Source organism: Rhipicephalus microplus, unplaced genomic scaffold (genome assembly GCF_043290135.1).
Source record: "Rhipicephalus microplus isolate Deutch F79 unplaced genomic scaffold, USDA_Rmic scaffold_64, whole genome shotgun sequence".
NCBI classification, from domain to species: Eukaryota; Metazoa; Arthropoda; class Arachnida; order Ixodida; family Ixodidae; genus Rhipicephalus; species Rhipicephalus microplus.
Genome location: NW_027464637.1, coordinates 1,263,762 through 1,281,994, shown reverse-complemented (window position 1 = coordinate 1,281,994; position 18,233 = coordinate 1,263,762).

Below are 18,233 nucleotides of genomic sequence, written 5' to 3'. Positions count from 1 at the left end.
CTCTCGGGAGGGCTCGAACCTCCAACCTTTTGATTAACAGCCGAACGCGCTAGCCAATTGCGTCACAGAAGTAGTCGAGCTCCACTCTCACCACCATCAGAACATTTCTCCAAAGCTATCAGCGCAAAGAAAAAAAAGAGACACACCGCTCTCGGGAGGGCTCGAACCTCGAACCTTTTGATTAACAGCCGAACGCGCTAGCCAATTGCTTCACGGAAGTAGTCGTGCTCCACTCTCACCACCGTCAGAACATTTCTCCAAAGCTATCAGTGCAAAGAAAAAAAAGAGACACACAGCTCTCGGGAGGGCTCGAACCTCCAACCTTTTGATTAACAGCCGAACGCGCTAGCCAATTGCGTCACAGAAGAAGTCGTGCTCCACTCTCACTACCATCAGAACATTTCTCCAAAGCTATCAGCGCAAAGAAAAAAAGAGACACACCGCTCTCGCGAGGGCTCGAACCTCCAACCTTTTGATTAACAGCCGAACGCGCTAGCCAATTGCGTCACAGAAGTAGTCGTGCTCCACTCTCACCACCATCAGAACATTTCTCCAAAGCTATCAGCGCAAAGAACAAAAAGAGACACACTGCTCTCGAGAGGGCTCGAACCTCCAACCTTTTGATTACCAGCCGAACGCGCTAGCCAATTGCGTCACGGAAGTAGTCGTGCTCCACTCTCTCCACCGTCAGAACATTTCTCCAAAACTATCAGCGCAAAGAAAAAAAAGAGACACACCACTCTCGGGAGGGCTCGAACCTCCAACCTTTATATTTACAGCCGAACGCGCTAGCCAAATGCGTCACAGAAGTAGTCGTGCTCTACTCTCACCACCATCAGAACATTTCTCCAAAGCTATCAGCGCAAAGAAAAAAAAAGAGACACAACGCTCTCGGGAGGGCTCTAACCTCCAACCTTTTGATTAACAGCCGAACGCGCTAGCCAATTGCGTCACGGAGGTAGTCGTGCTCCACTCTCACCACCATCAGAACATTTTTCTAAAGGTATCAGCGCAAAGAAAAAAAGAGACACACCGCTCATCGGAGGGTTCGAACCTCCAACCTTTTCGTTAACAGCCCAACGCGCTTGCAAATTGCGCAACAGAGACAGTCGTGCTCCACTCTCACCACCGTCAGAACGTTTCTCCAAGGCTATCAGTGCAAAGAAAAAAAGCGACACACTGCTCCTGGGAGGGCTCGAACCTCCAACCTTTTGCTTAACAGCCGACGCACTAGCAGATTGCACCACGGAAACAGTCGTGCGCCACTCTCACCACAGTCAGAACATTTCTCCAAAGCTATCAGCGCAAAGAAAAAAAAAGAGACACACCGTTCTCGGGAGGGCTCGAACCTCCAACCTTTTGATTAACAGCCGAACGCGCTAGCCAATTGCGTCACGGAAGTCGTCGTGCTCCACTCTCACCACCGTCAGAACATTTCTCCAAAGCTATCAGCGCAAAGAAAAAAAAAGAGACACACCGCTCTCGGGAGGGCTCGAACCTCCAACCTTTTCGTTAACAGCCCAACGCGCTTGCAAATTGCGCAACAGAGACAGTCGTGCTCCACTCTCACCACCGTCAGAACGTTTCTCCAAGGCTATCAGCGCAAAGAAAAAAAAAGAGACACACCGTTCTCGGGAGGGCTCGAACCTCCAACCTTTTGATTAACAGCCGACGCACTAGCAGATTGCACCACGGAAACAGTCGTGCGCCACTCTCACCACAGTCAGAACATTTCTCCAAAGCTATCAGCGCAAAGAAAAAAAAAGAGACACACCGTTCTCGGGAGGGCTCGAACCTCCAACCTTTTGATTAACAGCCGAACGCGCTAGCCAATTGCGTCACGGAAGTCGTCGTGCTCCACTCTCACCACCGTCAGAACATTTCTCCAAAGCTATCAGCGCAAAGAAAAAAAAAGAGACACACCGCTCTCGGGAGGGCTCGAACCTCCAATCTTTTGATTAACAGCCGAACGCGCTAGCCAATTGCGTCACGGAAGTAGTCGTGTTCCACTCTCACCACCGTCAGAACATTTCTCCAAAGCAATCAGCGCAAAGAAAAAAAATAGACACACCGCTCTCGGGAGGGCTCGCACCTCCAACCTTTCGATTAACAGCCGAACGCGCTAGCCAATTGCGTCACGGAAGTAGTCGTGCTCCAGTCTCACCACCATCAGAACATTTCTCCAAAGCAATCAGCGCAAAGAAAAAAAAGAGACACACCGCTCTCGCGAGGGCTCGAACCTCCAACCTTTTGGTTAACAGCCGAACGCGCTAGCCAATTGTGTCACAGAAGTAGTCGTGCTCCACTCTCACCACCATCAGAACATTTCTCCAAAGCTATCAGTGCAAAGAAAAAAAAAGAGACACACCGCTCTCGGGAGGGCTCGAACCTCCAACCTTTTGATTAACAGCCGAACGCGCTAGCCAATTGCGTCACAGAAGTAGTCGTGCTCCACTCTCACCACCATCAGAACATTTCTCCAAAGCTATCAGCACAAAGAAAAAAAAGAGACACACCGCTCTCGGGAGGGCTCGAACCTCCAACCTTTTGATTAACAGCCGAACGCGCTAGCCAATTGCTTCACGGAAGTAGTAGTGCTCCACTCTCACCACCATCAGAATATTTCTCCAAAGCTATCAGCGCAAAGAAAAAAAGAGACACACCGCTCTCGCGAGGGCTCGAACCTCCAACCTTTGGATTAACAGCCGAACGTGCTAGCCAATTGCGTCACAGAAGTAGTCGTGCGCCACTCTCACCACCGTCAGAACATTTCTCCAAAGCTATCAGCGCAAAGAAAAAAAAGAGACACACCGCTCTCGGGAGGGCTCGAACCTCCAACCTTTTGATTAACAGCCGAACGCGCTAGCCAATTGCGTCACAGAAGTAGTCGTGCTCCACTCTCACCACCATCAGAATATTTCTCCAAAGCTATCAGCGCAAAGAAAAAAAAGAGGCACACCGCTCTCGTGATGGCTCGAACCTCCAACCTTTGGATTAACAGCCGAACGTGCTAGCCAATTGCGTCACAGAAGTAGTCGTGCTCCACTCTCACCACCATCAGAACATTTCTCCAAAGCTATCAGCGCAAAGAAAACAAAGAGACACACCGCTCTCGGGAGGGCTCGAACCTCCAACCTTTTGGTTAACAGCCGAACGCGCTAGCCAATTGTGTCACAGAAGTAGTCGTGCTCCACTCTCACCACCATCAGAACATTTCTCCAAAGCTATCAGCGCAAAGAAAAAAAAGAGACACACCGCTCTCTGGAGGGCTCGAACCTCCAACCTTTTGATTAACAGCCGAACGCGCTAGCCAATTGCTTCACGGAAATAGTCGTGCTCCACTCTCACCACCATCAGAACATTTCTCCAAAGCTATCAGTGCAAAGAAAAAAAAAGAGACACACCGCTCTCGGGAGGGCTCGAACCTCCAACCTTTTGGTTAACAGCCGAACGCGCTAGCCAATTGTGTCACAGAAGTAGTCGTGCTCCACTCTCACCACCATCAGAACATTTCTCCAAAGCTATCAGCGCAAAGAAAAAAAAGAGACACACCGCTCTCTGGAGGGCTCGAACCTCCAACCTTTTGATTAACAGCCGAACGCGCTAGCCAATTGCTTCACGGAAATAGTCGTGCTCCACTCTCACCACCATCAGAACATTTCTCCAAAGCTATCAGTGCAAAGAAAAAAAAGAGACACACCGCTCTCGGGAGGGCTCGAACCTCCAACCTTTTGATTAACAGCCGAACGCGCTAGCCAATTGCGTCACAGAAGTAGTCGTGCTCCACTCTCACCACCATCAGAACATTTCTCCAAAGCTATCAGCGCAAAAAAAAAAGAGACACACCGCTCTCGCGAGGGCTCGAACCTCCAACCTTTTGATTAACAGCCGAACGCGCTAGCCAATTGCGTCACAGAAGTAGTCGTGCGCCACTCTCACCATCGTCAGAACATTTCTCCAAAGCTATCAGCTCAAAGAAAAAAAAGAGACACACCGCTCTCGGGAGGGCTCGAACCTCGAACCTTTTGATTAACAGCCGAACGCGCTAGCCAATTGCTTCACGGAAGTAGTCGTGCTCCACTCTCACCACCGTCAGAACATTTCTCCAAAGCTATCAGTGCAAAGAAAAAAAAAAGAGACACACAGCTCTCGGGAGGGCTCGAAACTCCAACCTTTTGATTAACAGCCGAACGCGCTAGCCAATTGCGTCACAGAAGAAGTCGTGCTCCACTCTCACTACCATCAGAACATTTCTCCAAAGCCATCAGCGCAAAGAAAAAAAGAGACACACCGCTCTCGCGAGGGCTCGAACCTCGAACCTTTTGATTAACAGCCGAACGCGCTAGCCAATTGCGTCACAGAAGTAGTCGTGCTCCACTCTCACCACCATCAGAACATTTCTCCAAAGCTATCAGTGCAAAGAACAAAAAGAGACACACTGCTCTCGGGAGGGCTCGAACCTCCAACCTTTGATTAACAGCCGAACGCGCTAGCCAATTGCGTCACGGAAGTAGTCGTGCTCCACTCTCACCACCGTCAGAACATTTCTCCAAAACTATCAGCGCAAAGAAAAAAAAGAGACACACTGCTCTCGGGAGGGCTCGAACCTCCAACCTTTATATTTACAGCCGAACGCGCTAGCCAATTGCGTCACAGAAGTAGTCGTGCTCCACTCTCACCACCGTCAGAACATTTCTCCAAAACTATCAGCGCAAAGAAAAAAAAGAGACACACCACTCTCGGGAGGGCTCGAACCTCCAACCTTTATATTTACAGCCGAACGCGCTAGCCAATTGCGTCACAGAAGTAGTCGTGCTCTACTCTCACCACCATCAGAACATTTCTCCAAAGCTATCAGCGCAAAGGAAAAAAAGAGACACAACGCTCTCGGGAGGGCTCTAACCTCCAACCTTTTGATTAACAGCCGAACGCGCTAGCCAATTGCGTCACGGAGGTAGTCGTGCTCCACTCTCACCACCATCAGAACATTTTTCTAAAGGTATCAGCGCAAAGAAAAAAAGAGACACACCGCTCATGGGAGGGTTCGAACCTCCAACATTTTCGTTAACAGCCCAACGCGCTTGCAAATTGCGCAACAGAGACAGTCGTGCTCCACTCTCACCACCGTCAGAACGTTTCTCCAAGGCTATCAGCGCAAAGAAAAAAAGCGACACACTGCTCCTGGGAGGGCTCGAACCTCCAACCTTTTGCTTAACAGCCGACGCACTAGCAGATTGCACCACGGAAACAGTCGTGCGCCACTCTCACCACAGTCAGAACATTTCTCCAAAGCTATCAGCGCAAAGAAAAAAAAGAGACACACCGCTCTCGGGAAGGCTCGAACCTCCAACGTTTTGATTAACAGCCGAACGCGCTAGCCAATTGCGTCACAGAAGTAGTCGTGCGCCACTCTCACCACTGCAGAACATTTATCCAAAGCAATCAGCGCAAAGAAAAAAAAGAGACACACCGCTCTCGCGAGGGCTCGAACCTCCAACCTTTTGGTTAACAGCCGAACGCGCTAGCCAATTGTGTCACGGAGGTAGTCGGGCTCCACTCTCACCACCATTAGAACATTTTTCTAAAGGTATCAGCGCAAAGAAAAAAAGAGACACACCGCTCTCGGGAGGGCTCGAACCTCCAAACTTTTGATTAACAGCCGAACGCGCTAGCCAATTGCGTCACAGAAGTAGTCGTGCTCCACTCTCACCACCATCAGAACATTTCTCCAAAGCTATCAGCGCAAGGAAAAAAAAGAGACTCACCGCTCTCGGGAAGGCTCGAACCTCCAACGTTTTGATTAACAGCCGAACGCGCTAGCCAATTGCGTCACAGAAGTAGTCGTGCGCCACTCTCACCACCGCCAGAACATTTCTCCAAAGCTATCAGCGCAAAGAAAAAAAAGAGACACACCGCTCTCGGGAGGGCTCAAACCTCCAACCTTTTGATTACAGCCGAACGCGCTAGCCAATTGCGTCAGAGAAGTAGTCGTGCTCCACTCTCACCACCATCAGAACATTTCTCCAAAGCTATCAGCGCAAAGAAATAAAACACACCGCTCTCGTGAGGGCTCGAACCTCCAACCTTTTGATTAACAGCCGAACGCACTAGCCAATTGCGTCACGGAAGTAGTAGTGCTCCACTCTCATTACCATCAGAACATTTCTCCAAAGCTATCAGCGCAAAGAAAAAAAAAGATACACACCGCTCTCGCGAGGGCTCGAACCTCCAACCTTTTGATTAACAGCCGAACGCGCTAGCCAATTGCGTCACAGAAGTAGTCGTGCTGCACTCTCACCACCATCAGAACATTTCTCCAAAGCTATCAGCGCAAAGAAAAAAAAACACACCGCTCTCGTGAGGGCTCGAACCTCCAACCTTTTGATTAACAGCCGAACGCGCTAGCCAATTGCGTCACGGAAGTAGTCGTGCTCCACTCTCATTACCATCAGAACATTTCTCCAAAGCTATCAGCGCAAAGAAAAAAAAAGATACACACCGCTCTCGCGAGGGCTCGAACCTCCAACCTTTTGATTAACAGCCGAACGCGCTAGCCAATCGCGTCACAGAAGTAGTTTTTTTTTTTTATTTATTGCCTGGCATGGACATTGTACAGGGCAATCATTGCACACACATATATTACAATACAAAGAAAAGAAAAAAAACAAGCATTGCCATCAGTCCCATTTGTACTGATGTTGTCCTCTTAAAAATACTTAAGGTTTGCCAGGGGTTCAAACCTTGACAACCATTCTGGCTCGATATCCTCTATTTTGCTACACTCAATGAATGCAGACATGCTTTGCCTGAAATAAATTACTGCTGGCTTTGCGTCCGGGTCGAAATGGTATCCGGCCATTCGTGCACGCCATATACAGTGGAGACCGGTCAACATCACTACATCAAATGGGACCCCATCATCATTTGTTACTGCGAGGTACCTTATTCCGTGTGGGTCTAGTGGAAAATCCTTCTTTATTGTCCTCTGTAATATGTCCCAAAAATGTACCCCTTCCCAACAATGCAAAAAAACATGGTCTATTGTTTCTGGTTTCTTACATATCAAGCAGTGTGACCCCCATGGTGTAAAAAAACCCCGTTCCTCTGTGAAAGTCTTTACTGATAGTGTTCCTGTGTGTAACTTGAAGAAAAAAGTTTTCACCCCTGTAGGTACCTGCATGTTTCTCACCCGCTTCAGTACATTTTGTCCCGGTCTTCCACTGTATATGGCCCTGTACAATGGTACTGGCAAAACCATAGCACATACATCTTTGTACAATTCTTTTCTTCTAACACTTGCTAGATAATCTATCGAAAAGCGTACAGATAAAAAACGTACACTGTCTACCACTTCCTTGAGATACCCACGCAACGTCACGGGCCGGCTATCCGTAGTAACAACAAAATCTGGTAAGGCACTGCCTAACCTGAGCTGGCATACCGTACGCAAAAACGGATCCCTGACGTCACGGAAAAACAAAAATCTATTTACTACTTGTCTCACAAATAGGTGCGCCAAACCAAGACCTCCGTCCTTCACGCGCCTGAACAAGTTGGTCCGTCTGCACCTTTCCCATTTCGAGCCCCATATAAAAACTGCGAACACTCTGTGCAGCCTTTGCACGTTGATCCTTGAACAATGTAACACCTGCATCACATACCACAGTTTAGCGATAAAAAACATGTTGCACACAGTAGCCCTAGCGAAAACAGACAGGTTCATGCCTTTCCACCTGTCTGCTTTTTCCTTCGTCTCTTTTGTTTGACGCGACCAATACTCCTCGCTGCCGTTATAACATTCCAGGGGAACACCGAGGTACCTTGTCGGTGTTTCCGTCCAGTGCACATTCGCAAAAAGGTCCGGCTTTGAAGGCCACCTTCCGTGCCAAAGCCCAAGAGATTTCGCCCAGTTTACGCGGCTTCCTGTGACGCTACAAAAATGTTTCACAACACTTATCGTTTCCTCTACACTTTCTTTGTTCGTACAACACACCGCAATGTCGTCTGCATATGCCAGCAGCTTAACTTCCACTGCCGCCAAGCTGAAGCCACGAATTTTTTCATTTTCATTTATCGCTAAGCACATCGCTTCGATGTAAATACAAAACAAAAGTGGACTGAGGGGGCAGCCTTGACGCACAGAACGCATTACGTGAATGGGGGCCCCCAAAGACTTGTTAACAATTAAACGTGTTGTGCAGTTCTGGTACGCCAAGGCCACTCCCTCCTTGATGATGGAACCGACATTAATATGATCTAAGATGACAAACAAAATATCATGCGCAACACAATCAAAAGCTTTCTCCAGGTCTATCTGGAGCAGAGCAACGCCAAGTGAATCTTCGTCACAACACTCTAGCACACACCGCATCTTGTGAATGTTTGAGCTAATGGTTCTGCCTTTGATTCCACAAGTTTGGTGCTCTCCAACAATTTCTTTAATGACACCTTGAAGTCGCGCTGCCAGAACCTTCATAAAAATCTTGTAGTCGACATTGGTCAGCGATATGGGCCTATACGATGTCACCAGTTTAAGTTTTTCCCCTTCGTCCGTTTTAGGAATTAATATCGTATGCGCTTTGCTGAAGGAGGGCGGCAGAGTTTTCCGTTCGTACGCCTCATTGAACAGCTCAGCTAACCCCGGGGACAGTTCTATTCTAAACGTCTTATACCATGCTGCGGTTAGGCCATCGGGTCCCGGTGACTTTCCGGGGTTCAGATGACCAATCGCGCGTTCCACTTCACCTTCCGTTATTCTGCCTTCTAAAAGCTTTTTTGTGTCGTCACTAAGCCGCGGCAAGCGCTTGAGAAACTCTTCTTTAAAACCATGTACATTCGCTTTTCGAATTGCAAAAAGTGACTGATAATACGCAACAAAGGCCCGTTCGATGCTTTCATTGTCGCTCGCGAGAGTCCCGTTGCAATAGACCTTATCGATGTGGTTTCGGCGTCCTTGCGCTTTTTCGAGACCAAGCGCCCTTTTTGTGGGCGTCTCACCCGCGGCAAGATCATTTGCGCGCGCGCGAACCCAGGCGCCTCGATAACGCTCTCTGTCATGCAGTTCTAATTTTTCCTTGACACTGCGCACCTCGTCTTTGCAAGTCCCAGGCTCCCGACTTTCTAGGGCTATCAGCTGCTGCAGTGTTTTCTTAAGACTTCTTTCTTTTATTTGCGCTTCGAATTTTAGCGTGCTCGATCTGTCAAGCGCTTTCATTTTCACCTTCTGCTTTAAACACTCCCATTTCTCTGCTACTGTTTCCGTTCTTTCCATAAGCACTTCATTAATGGTCTCGTGCACTGCTTCTAAAAATGGTTCATCTTTTAGTAACAATGCGTTCAGTTTCCATAAATCCCAGTTGAAAACCTTACGCTGTTTCTTCATGCCTATGCGACACACAACCAAACAGTGATCTGAAAACGACACTGGCTCAACCGAAAAATCGTGACACATAGGCAATACATCTAGGGATAGGTATATGCGGTCTAAACGTGCATGGCTATTGCCATGAAATCGCGTGTAGATCACTTCGCGATTTGCTGCCACACATTCATACACGTCTTCCAAGTCATTTTCGGTTATTAATTTGCCTAGCACGTCACTGCTTTTGTCACGAACGCCAGTGCTGTTGACTCTATCGCGAGCCCTTAAAACACAGTTAAAATCACCTAACAAAACCACCCTCTTATCACACTTTGTCCACTGAAACAGGATAGAAAAAAACTGAGCACGCTCTTCTACACTATTCGGTGCGTATACGCATATAACTCTGAATTCAGTGGCACCATAAACAAAGTCACAATAAACAATTCTGCCCGACTGGCATGAAAAAACACTTTGCACAAGAAGGCCTTGCAATTTTTTTACAAAAAGAACACAACCCGCGGACGTTCCTATCGAGTGGCTTACGACCGCGTAATATCGGTCAGTGAAACGGCGCACCATGCTCCCGGTCTCCTCCTCTCCGTCTACCTTAGTTTCCTGGACGGCTAGGACGTCTATGTCTTGGTCTGTGAGCAACCGATAGAGCTGACTTTGCCTACGCCTAGCCGCCAACCCTCTGACGTTAAGCGTAGCTATACTGAATGGCGGAGTTAATGCCATAGTGACTTGTTCGCTAAAGGAGTAGGCCCGGAGCATGGCGCTTACCCTTCACGACCAGCCCTCGGCTAGCCGCCTCCAGGACCATCCTGCTTCCCAGCGCTGTTTTCTTTTGCCTTGTCCTCCAGTCTCCGGTCGGTAGGGACTTTCGGCTTAGGTTTGAGACTACGCCGCCTCCCTTGCGGCGCCTTCGCAGGCGGCTCCTGGCTGCTGGTGGACGACGCCCCGTCCTGCTCTACCGAGTCGTCGAGTGGACGCTTTAGCGTGGCGCTGGTCACGCACATCTCGTCGTCGCTGTCCGCCGCCGTCTCTCCCTGACCCTCCGTTGCATCAGCTGTCCCCACTGGAACCACGTCCGTCTCGACCCGCTCAGGCTCGGCCGCTGACGGGGCGCTGGCCGGTGTAGTCGAAAGCTGGAGAGTCTCCGGAAACTTGGGTGTGTCTGCCGGCGCCGCCCCTCCAGTAGTCACAGGGACCACTGGGCTTCCGACCCCTTTGGCGGCGTCCTCTGCCTCGGCCGCGTCCATGACGTGATCAGCCATCGCCTCGTTCTTCGCTGGCCCCATTGCACTGGCGTACGTTCGAACGCAATCCGCCTCGACGTGTCCGAAGCGTTTGCACCGCGAGCAACGGGGAACCTTGCACTCTCGGCGGACGTGCCCTTTGCCTTGGCAGCGCAAGCATTGCATCGGCCGACCAGGCACAACCAGCAAGGCCAGCTCTCCATCGATCCTGATCTGGTGCGGAAGGTCTTCGACCCTGACGCCGCTTTTCAGCTTCAGGAGAGCTGTTCTCGTGGTCGAACACTTGTCGGCCATGCCCGGGACACGCCACCGCTCACGGCTCACCTCCACGACCTTGCCGAAAGCCGACAGCGCCGTCCGTACTTCTTCGTCGCTCACCCCGTGAAGCAGCCAGTGAATTCGTAGCCGCACCTGCTGGTCCTGTGGGTCGACGACGACGCAGCGCCGCCCCTTCACCTGCAGCTCCTTCAAGGCGAGCAGGCGTTTCGTGGGAGCGGCATCATTGAATGTCACCGCCCACAAGTGGTTAACCTGGTATGCACCGAGGCTTACCACATCCGGCAGCAGGCCCGTTGGCGTCAATGCGTCCCTGAAATCTTCGACCTTGTATGGCCTCGCTCGTACATCACCGTGTAAAAACACGGTGTTGATAACAAGTCGTCCTTTTGGCATTTGCGGCAAAATAAACTGGTATTCGCTATCTCCGTTCCTGTTTCCGCGGCTAAGATTGGCCGCTGTCGCCGCTCCGCTGGAGCTCATGATCCTGCGATCCGTTCAGCACGACTGCCGGAAGCAGAATGGTTGCGTCACAGAGGTAGTCGTGCTCTGCTCTCACCACCATCAGAACATTTTTCCAAAGGTATCAGCGCAAAGAAAAAAAGAGACACACCGCTCATGGGAGGGTTCGAACCTCCAACCTCTTGGTTAACAGCCCAACGCGCTAGCGAATCGCACCATGGAGACAGTCGTGCTTCACTCTCACCACGGTCAGAACACTTCTCCAAAGATATCAGTTTAAAGAAAAAAAGCAACACACCGCTCATGGCGGAATTCGAACCTCCAACCTTTTCGTTAACAGCCCAACGGGCTAGCCAATTTCGCCACGGAGACAGTAGTGCTCCACTCTCACCACGGTCAGAACACTTCTCCAAAGATATCAGTGCAAAAAAAAGCGACACACCGCTCTCGGGAGGGCTCGAACCTCCAAACTTTTGGTCAACAGCCGAACGCGCTAGCCAATTGCGTCACTGAGGTAGTCGTGCTCTACTCTCACCACCATCAGAACATTTTTCCAAAGGTATCAGCGCAAAGAAAAAAAGAGACACACCGCTCATGGGAGGGTTCGAACCTCCATCCTTTTGGTTAGAAGCCCAACGCGCTAGTCAATTGCGCCATGGAGACAGTTCCTGCTCCACTCTCATCACGGTCACAACATTTCTTCAAAGATATCAGTGCAAAAAAAAAGTGACACACCGCTCATGGGAGGGCTAGAACATCAACCCTTTTGGTTAACAGCCGATCGCGCTAGCCATTGCACCACGGACCCAACCGCGGTCCACTCTATCCACCGTAGGAACGTTTCTCCAAAGCTATCAGCGCAAAGAAAAAAAAAGAGACACACCGCTCTCAGGAGGGCTCGAACCTCAAACCTTTTGCTTAACAGCCGACGCACTAGCAGATTGCGCCACGGAGACAGTAGTGCTCCACTCTCACCACCGTCAGAACATTTCTCCAAAGCTATCAGCGCAAAGAAAAAAAGAGACACACAGCTCTCGGGAGGGCTCGAACCTCCATACTTTTTGTCAACGCCCAAACGCGCTAGCCAATTGCGTCACGGAGGTGGTCGTGCTCCACTCTCACCACAATCAGAAAATTTTTTCAAAGGTATCAGCGCAAAGAAAAAAAGAGACACACCGCTCATGGGAGGGCTCGAACCTCCAACCTTTCGGTAAACAGCCGAACGTGCTAGCCAATTGCGTCGCGGAGGTAGTCGTGCTCCACTCTCACCACCAACATAACATTTTTCCAAAGGTATCAGCGCAAAGAAAAAAAAACACACCACTCATGGGAGGGTTCAAACCTCCATCCTTTTGGTTAACAGACCAACGCGCTAGCCAATCGTCCCACGGAGACAGTCGTGCTCCACTCTCACCACGGTCAGAACACTTCTCCAAAAATATCAGTGCAAAGAAAAAAAAAGCGACACACTGCTCATGGGAGGGCTCGAACCTCCAACCTTTTGGTTAACAGCCGATCGCGCTAGCCATTGCACCACGGACCTAACCGCGCTCCACTCTCACCAGCGTCAGAACGTTTCTATAAAGCTATCAGCGCAAAGAAAAAAAGCGACACGCTGCTCCCGGGGTGGGCTCGAACCTCCAACCTTTGCTTAACAGCCGACGAACTAGCAGATTGAGCCACGGAGACAGTCGTGCTCCACTCTCACCACTGTCGGAACATTTCTCCATAGCTGTCAGCGCAAAGAAAAAAGGCACACACCGCTCTCGGGAGGGCTCGAACCTCCAACCTTTTGAATATCAGCCGAACGCGCTAGAAATTCCGTCACGGAGGTAGTCATGCTCCACTTTAACCACAATCAGAAAATTTTCCAAAGGTATCAGTGCAAAGAAAAAAAAGCGACACACCGCTCGTGGGAGGGCTCGAACCTCCAATCTTTTGGTTAACAGCCGAACGCGCTAGCCAATTGCGCCACGGAGACAGTCGTGCTCCACTCTCACTATGGTCAGAACACTTCTACAAAGATATCAGTGCAAAGAAATAAAGCGACACACCGCTCATGGGAGGGCTCGAACCTCCAACCTTTTGGTTAGCAGCCGAACGCGATAGCCAATTGCGTCACGGAGGTAGTCGTGCTCTACTCTCACCACCATCAGAACATTTTTCCAAAGGTATCAGCGCAAAGAAAAAAAGAGACACACCGCTCATGGGAGGGCTCGAACCTCCAACCTTTCGGTGAACAGCCGAACGTGCTAACCAATTGCGTCACGGAGGTAGTTGTGCTCAACTCTCACCACCAACAGAACATTTTTCCAAAGGTATCAGCGCAAAGAAAAAAAAACACACCGCTCATGGGAGGGTTCAAACATCCATCCTTTTGGTTAAGAGACCAACGCGCTAGCCAATTGTCCCACGGAGACAGTCGTGATCCACTCTCACCACGGTCAGAACACTTCTCCAGAGATATCAGTGCAAAGAAAAAAAAGCGACACACCGCTCATGGGAGGGCTCAAACATCCAACCTTTTGGATAACAGTTGATCCCGCTAGCCGATTCTGCCACGGAAACAGTCGTGCGCCACTCTCACCACCGTCAGAACATTTCTCCAAAGCTATCAGCGCAAAGAAAAAAAAAGAGACACACCGCTTTCAGGAGGGCTCGAACCTCAAACCTTTTGCTTAATAGCCGACGCACTAGCAGATTGCGCCACGGAGACAGTAGTGCTCCACTCTCACCACCGTCAGAACATTTCTCCAAAGCTATCAGCGCAAAGAAAAAAAGAGACACACCGCTCTCGGGAGGGCTCGAACCTCCATACTTTTGCTCAACACCCGAACGCGCTAGCCAATTGCGTCACGGACGTAGTCGTGCTCCACTCTCACCACCATCAGAACATTTTTTCAAAGGTATCAGCGCAAAGAAAAAAAGAGACACACTGCTCATGGGAGGGTTCGAACCTCCAACCTTATGGTTAACAGCCCAACGCGCTAGCCAATTGCGTCACGGATGTAGTCGTGCTCTACTCTCACCACCATCAGAACATTTTTCCAAAGGTATCAGCGCAAAGAAAAAAAGAGACACACCGTTCATGGGAGGGTTCGAACCTCCAACCTCTTGGTTAACAGCCCAACGCGCTAGCGAATTGCACCATGGAGACAGTCGTGCTTCACTCTCACCACGGTCAGAACACTTCTCCAAAGATATCAGTTTAAAGAAAAAAAGCAACACACCGCTCATGGCGGAATTCGAACCTCCAACCTTTTGGTTAACAGCCCAACGCGCTAGCCAATTTCGCCACGGAGACAGTAGTGCTCCACTCTCACCACGGTCAGAACACTTCTCCAAAGATATCAGTGCAAAAAAAAGCGACACACCGCTCTCGGGAGGGCTCGAACCTCCAACCTTATGGTTAACAGCCCAACGCGCTATCCAATTGCGCCACGAAGATAGTCGTGCTCCACTCTCACCACGGTCAGAAAACTTCTCCAAAGATATCAGTGCAAAGAAAAAAAAGCGACACACCGCTCATGGGAGGGCTCGAACTTCCAACCTTTCAGTTAACAGTGGATCGTGCTAGCCGATTCTGCCACGGAAACAGTCGTGCTCCACTCTCACCACCGTCAGAACATTTCTCCAAAGCTATCAGTGCAAAGAAAAAAAAGAGACACACCGCTCTCGGGAGGGCTCGAACCTCCAACCTTTCGGTGAACAGCCGAACGTGCTAGCCAATTGCGTCACGGAGGTAGTCGTGCTCCACTCTCACCACCATCAGAACATTTTTGCAAAGGTATCAGTGCAAAGAAATAAAACACACCGCTCATGGGAGGGTTCAAACCTCCAGCCTTTTGGTTAACAAGCCAACGCGCTAGCCAATTGCGCCATGGAGACAGTTCGGGCTCCACTCTCACCATGGTCAGAACACTTCTCCAAAGATATCAGTGCAAAGAAAAAAAAGCGACACACCGCTCATGGGAGGGCTCGAACCTCCAACCTTTTGGTTAACAGCCAATCGCGCTAGCCATTGCACCTTGGACCCAACCGCGCTCCACTCTCAGCACCGTCAGTACGTTTCTCCAATGCTATCAGCGCAAAGAAAAAAAGCGACACACTGCTCGCGGGAGGGTCGAACCTCCAACTTTTTGCTTAACAGCCGACGCACAAGCAGACTGCGCCACGGAGACAGTCGCGCTCCACTTTCACCACCGTCAGAACATTTCTCCAAAGCTATCAGCGCAAAAAAAAGAGACACACCGCTCTCGGGAGGGCTCGAACTTCCAATCTTTTGATTAACAGCCGAACGCGCTAGCCAATTGCGTCACGGAAGTAGTCGTGCTCCACTCTCACCACCATCAGAACATTTCTCCAAAGCTATCAGCGCAAAAAAAACAGACAGACCGCTCTCGGGAGGGCTCGAACTTCCAACCTTTTGATTAACAGCCGAACGCGCCAGCCAATTGCGTCACGGAGGTAGTCGTGCTCCACTCTCACCACCATCAGAACATTTTTCCAAAGGTATTAGCGCAAGAAAAAAAGAGACACATCGCTCATGGGAGGGTTCGAACCTCCAACCTTTTTGTTAACAGCCCAACGCGCTAGCCAATTGCGCAACAGAGACAGTCGTGCTCCACTCTCCCCACCGTCACAACGTTTCTCCAAGGCTATCAGCGCAAAGAAAAAAAGCAACACACTGCTCCTGGGAGGGCTCGAATCTCCAACCATTTGGTTAACAGCCGACGCACTAGCAGATTGCGCCACGGAGACAGTCGTGCTCCACTCTCACCACCGTTAGAACATTTCTCCAAAGCTATCAGCGCAAAGAAAAAAAAGAGACACACCGCTCTCGGGAGGGCTCGAACCTCCAACCTTTTGGATAACAGTTGATCGCGCTAGCCGATTCTGCCACGGAAACAGTCGTGCGCCACTCTCACCACCGTCAGAACATTTCTCCAAAGCTATCAGCGCAAAGAAAAAAAAAGAAACACACCGCTCTCAGGAGGGCTCGAACCTCAAACCTTTTGCTTAACAGCCGACGCACTAGCAGATTGCGCCACGGAGACAGTAGTGCTCCACTCTCACCACCATCAGAACATTTTTTCAAAGGTATCAGCGCAAAGAAAAAAAGAGACACACCGCTCATGGGAGGGCTCGAACCTCCAACCTTTCGGTAAACAGCCGAACGTGCTAGCCAATTGCGTCGCGGAGGTAGTCGTGCTCCACTCTCACCACCAACAGAACATTTTTCCAAAGGTATCAGCGCAAAGAAAAAAAAAACACACCGCTCATGGGAGGGTTCAAACCTCCATCCTTTTGGTTAACAGACCAACGCGCTAGCCAATCGTCCCACGGAGACAGTCGTGCTCCACTCTCACCACGGTCAGAACACTTCTCCAAAAATATCAGTGCAAAGAAAAAAAAAGCGACACACTGCTCATGGGAGGGCTCGAACCTCCAACCTTTTGGTTAACAGCCGATCGCGCTAGCCATTGCACCACGGACCTAACCGCGCTCCACTCTCACCAGCGTCAGAACGTTTCTATAAAGCTATCTGCGCAAAGAAAAAAGCGACACACTGGTCCGGGAGGGCTCGAACCTCCAACCTTTTGCTTAACAGCCGACGCACTAGCAGATTGCGCCATGGAAACAGTCGTGCGCCACTCTCCCCACCGTCAGAACATTTCTCCAAAGCTATCAGCGCAAAGAAAAAAAAGAGACACACCGCTCTGAGGAGGGCTCGAACCTCAAACGTTTTGCTTAACCGCCGACGCACTAGCACATTGCGCCACGGAGACAGTAGTGCTCCACTCTCACCACCGTCAGAACATTTCTACAAAGCTATCAGCGCAAAGAAAAAAAGAGACACACAGCTCTCGGGAGGGCTCGAACCTCCATACTTTTTGTCAACGCCCAAACGCGCTAGCCAATTGCGTCACGGAGGTAGTCGTGCTCCACTCTCACCACCATCAGAAAATTTTTTGAAAGGTATCAGCGCAAAGAAAAAAAGAGACACACCGCTCATGGGAGGGCTCGAACCTCCAACCTTTCGGTAAACAGCCGAACGTGCTAGCCAATTGCGTCACGGAGGTAGTCGTGCTCCACTCTCACCACCGTCAGAACATTTCTCCAAAGCTATCAGCGCAAAGAAAAAAAAGAGACACACCGTTCTCGGGAGGGCTCGAACCTCCATCCTTTTGATTAACAGCCGAACGCGCTATCCAATTGCGTCACGGAGGTAGTCATGCTCCACTTTCACTACAATCAGAACATTTTTCCAAAGGTATCAGCGCAAAGAAAAAAAGAGACACACCGCTTTTGGGAGGGTTCGAAGCTCCATCATTTTGGTTAACAGACCAACGCGCCAGCCAATCGTCCCATGGAGACAGTCGTGCTCCACTCTCACCACGGTCAGAACACTTCTCCAAAGATATCAGTGCAAAGAAAAAAAAGCGACACACCGCTCGTGGGAGGGCTCGAACCTCCAACCTTTTGGTTAACAGCCGACGCACTAGCAGATCGCACCACGGAGACAGTCGGGCTCCACTCTCACCACCGTCAGAACATTTCTCCAAAGTTATCAGCGCAAAGAAAAAAAAGAGACACACCGCTCTCGGGAGGGCTCGAACCTCCAACCTTTTGGATAACAGTTGATCGCGCTAGCCGATTTTGCCACGGAAACAGTCGTGCGCCACTCTCACCACCGTCAGAACATTTCTCCAAAGCTATCAGCGCAAAGAAAAAAAATAGACACACCGCTCTGAGGAGGGCTCGAACCTCAAACGTTTTGCTTAACAGCCGACGCACTAGCACATTGCGCCACGGAGACAGTAGTGCTCCACTCTCACCACCGTCAGAACATTTCTACAAAGCTATCAGCG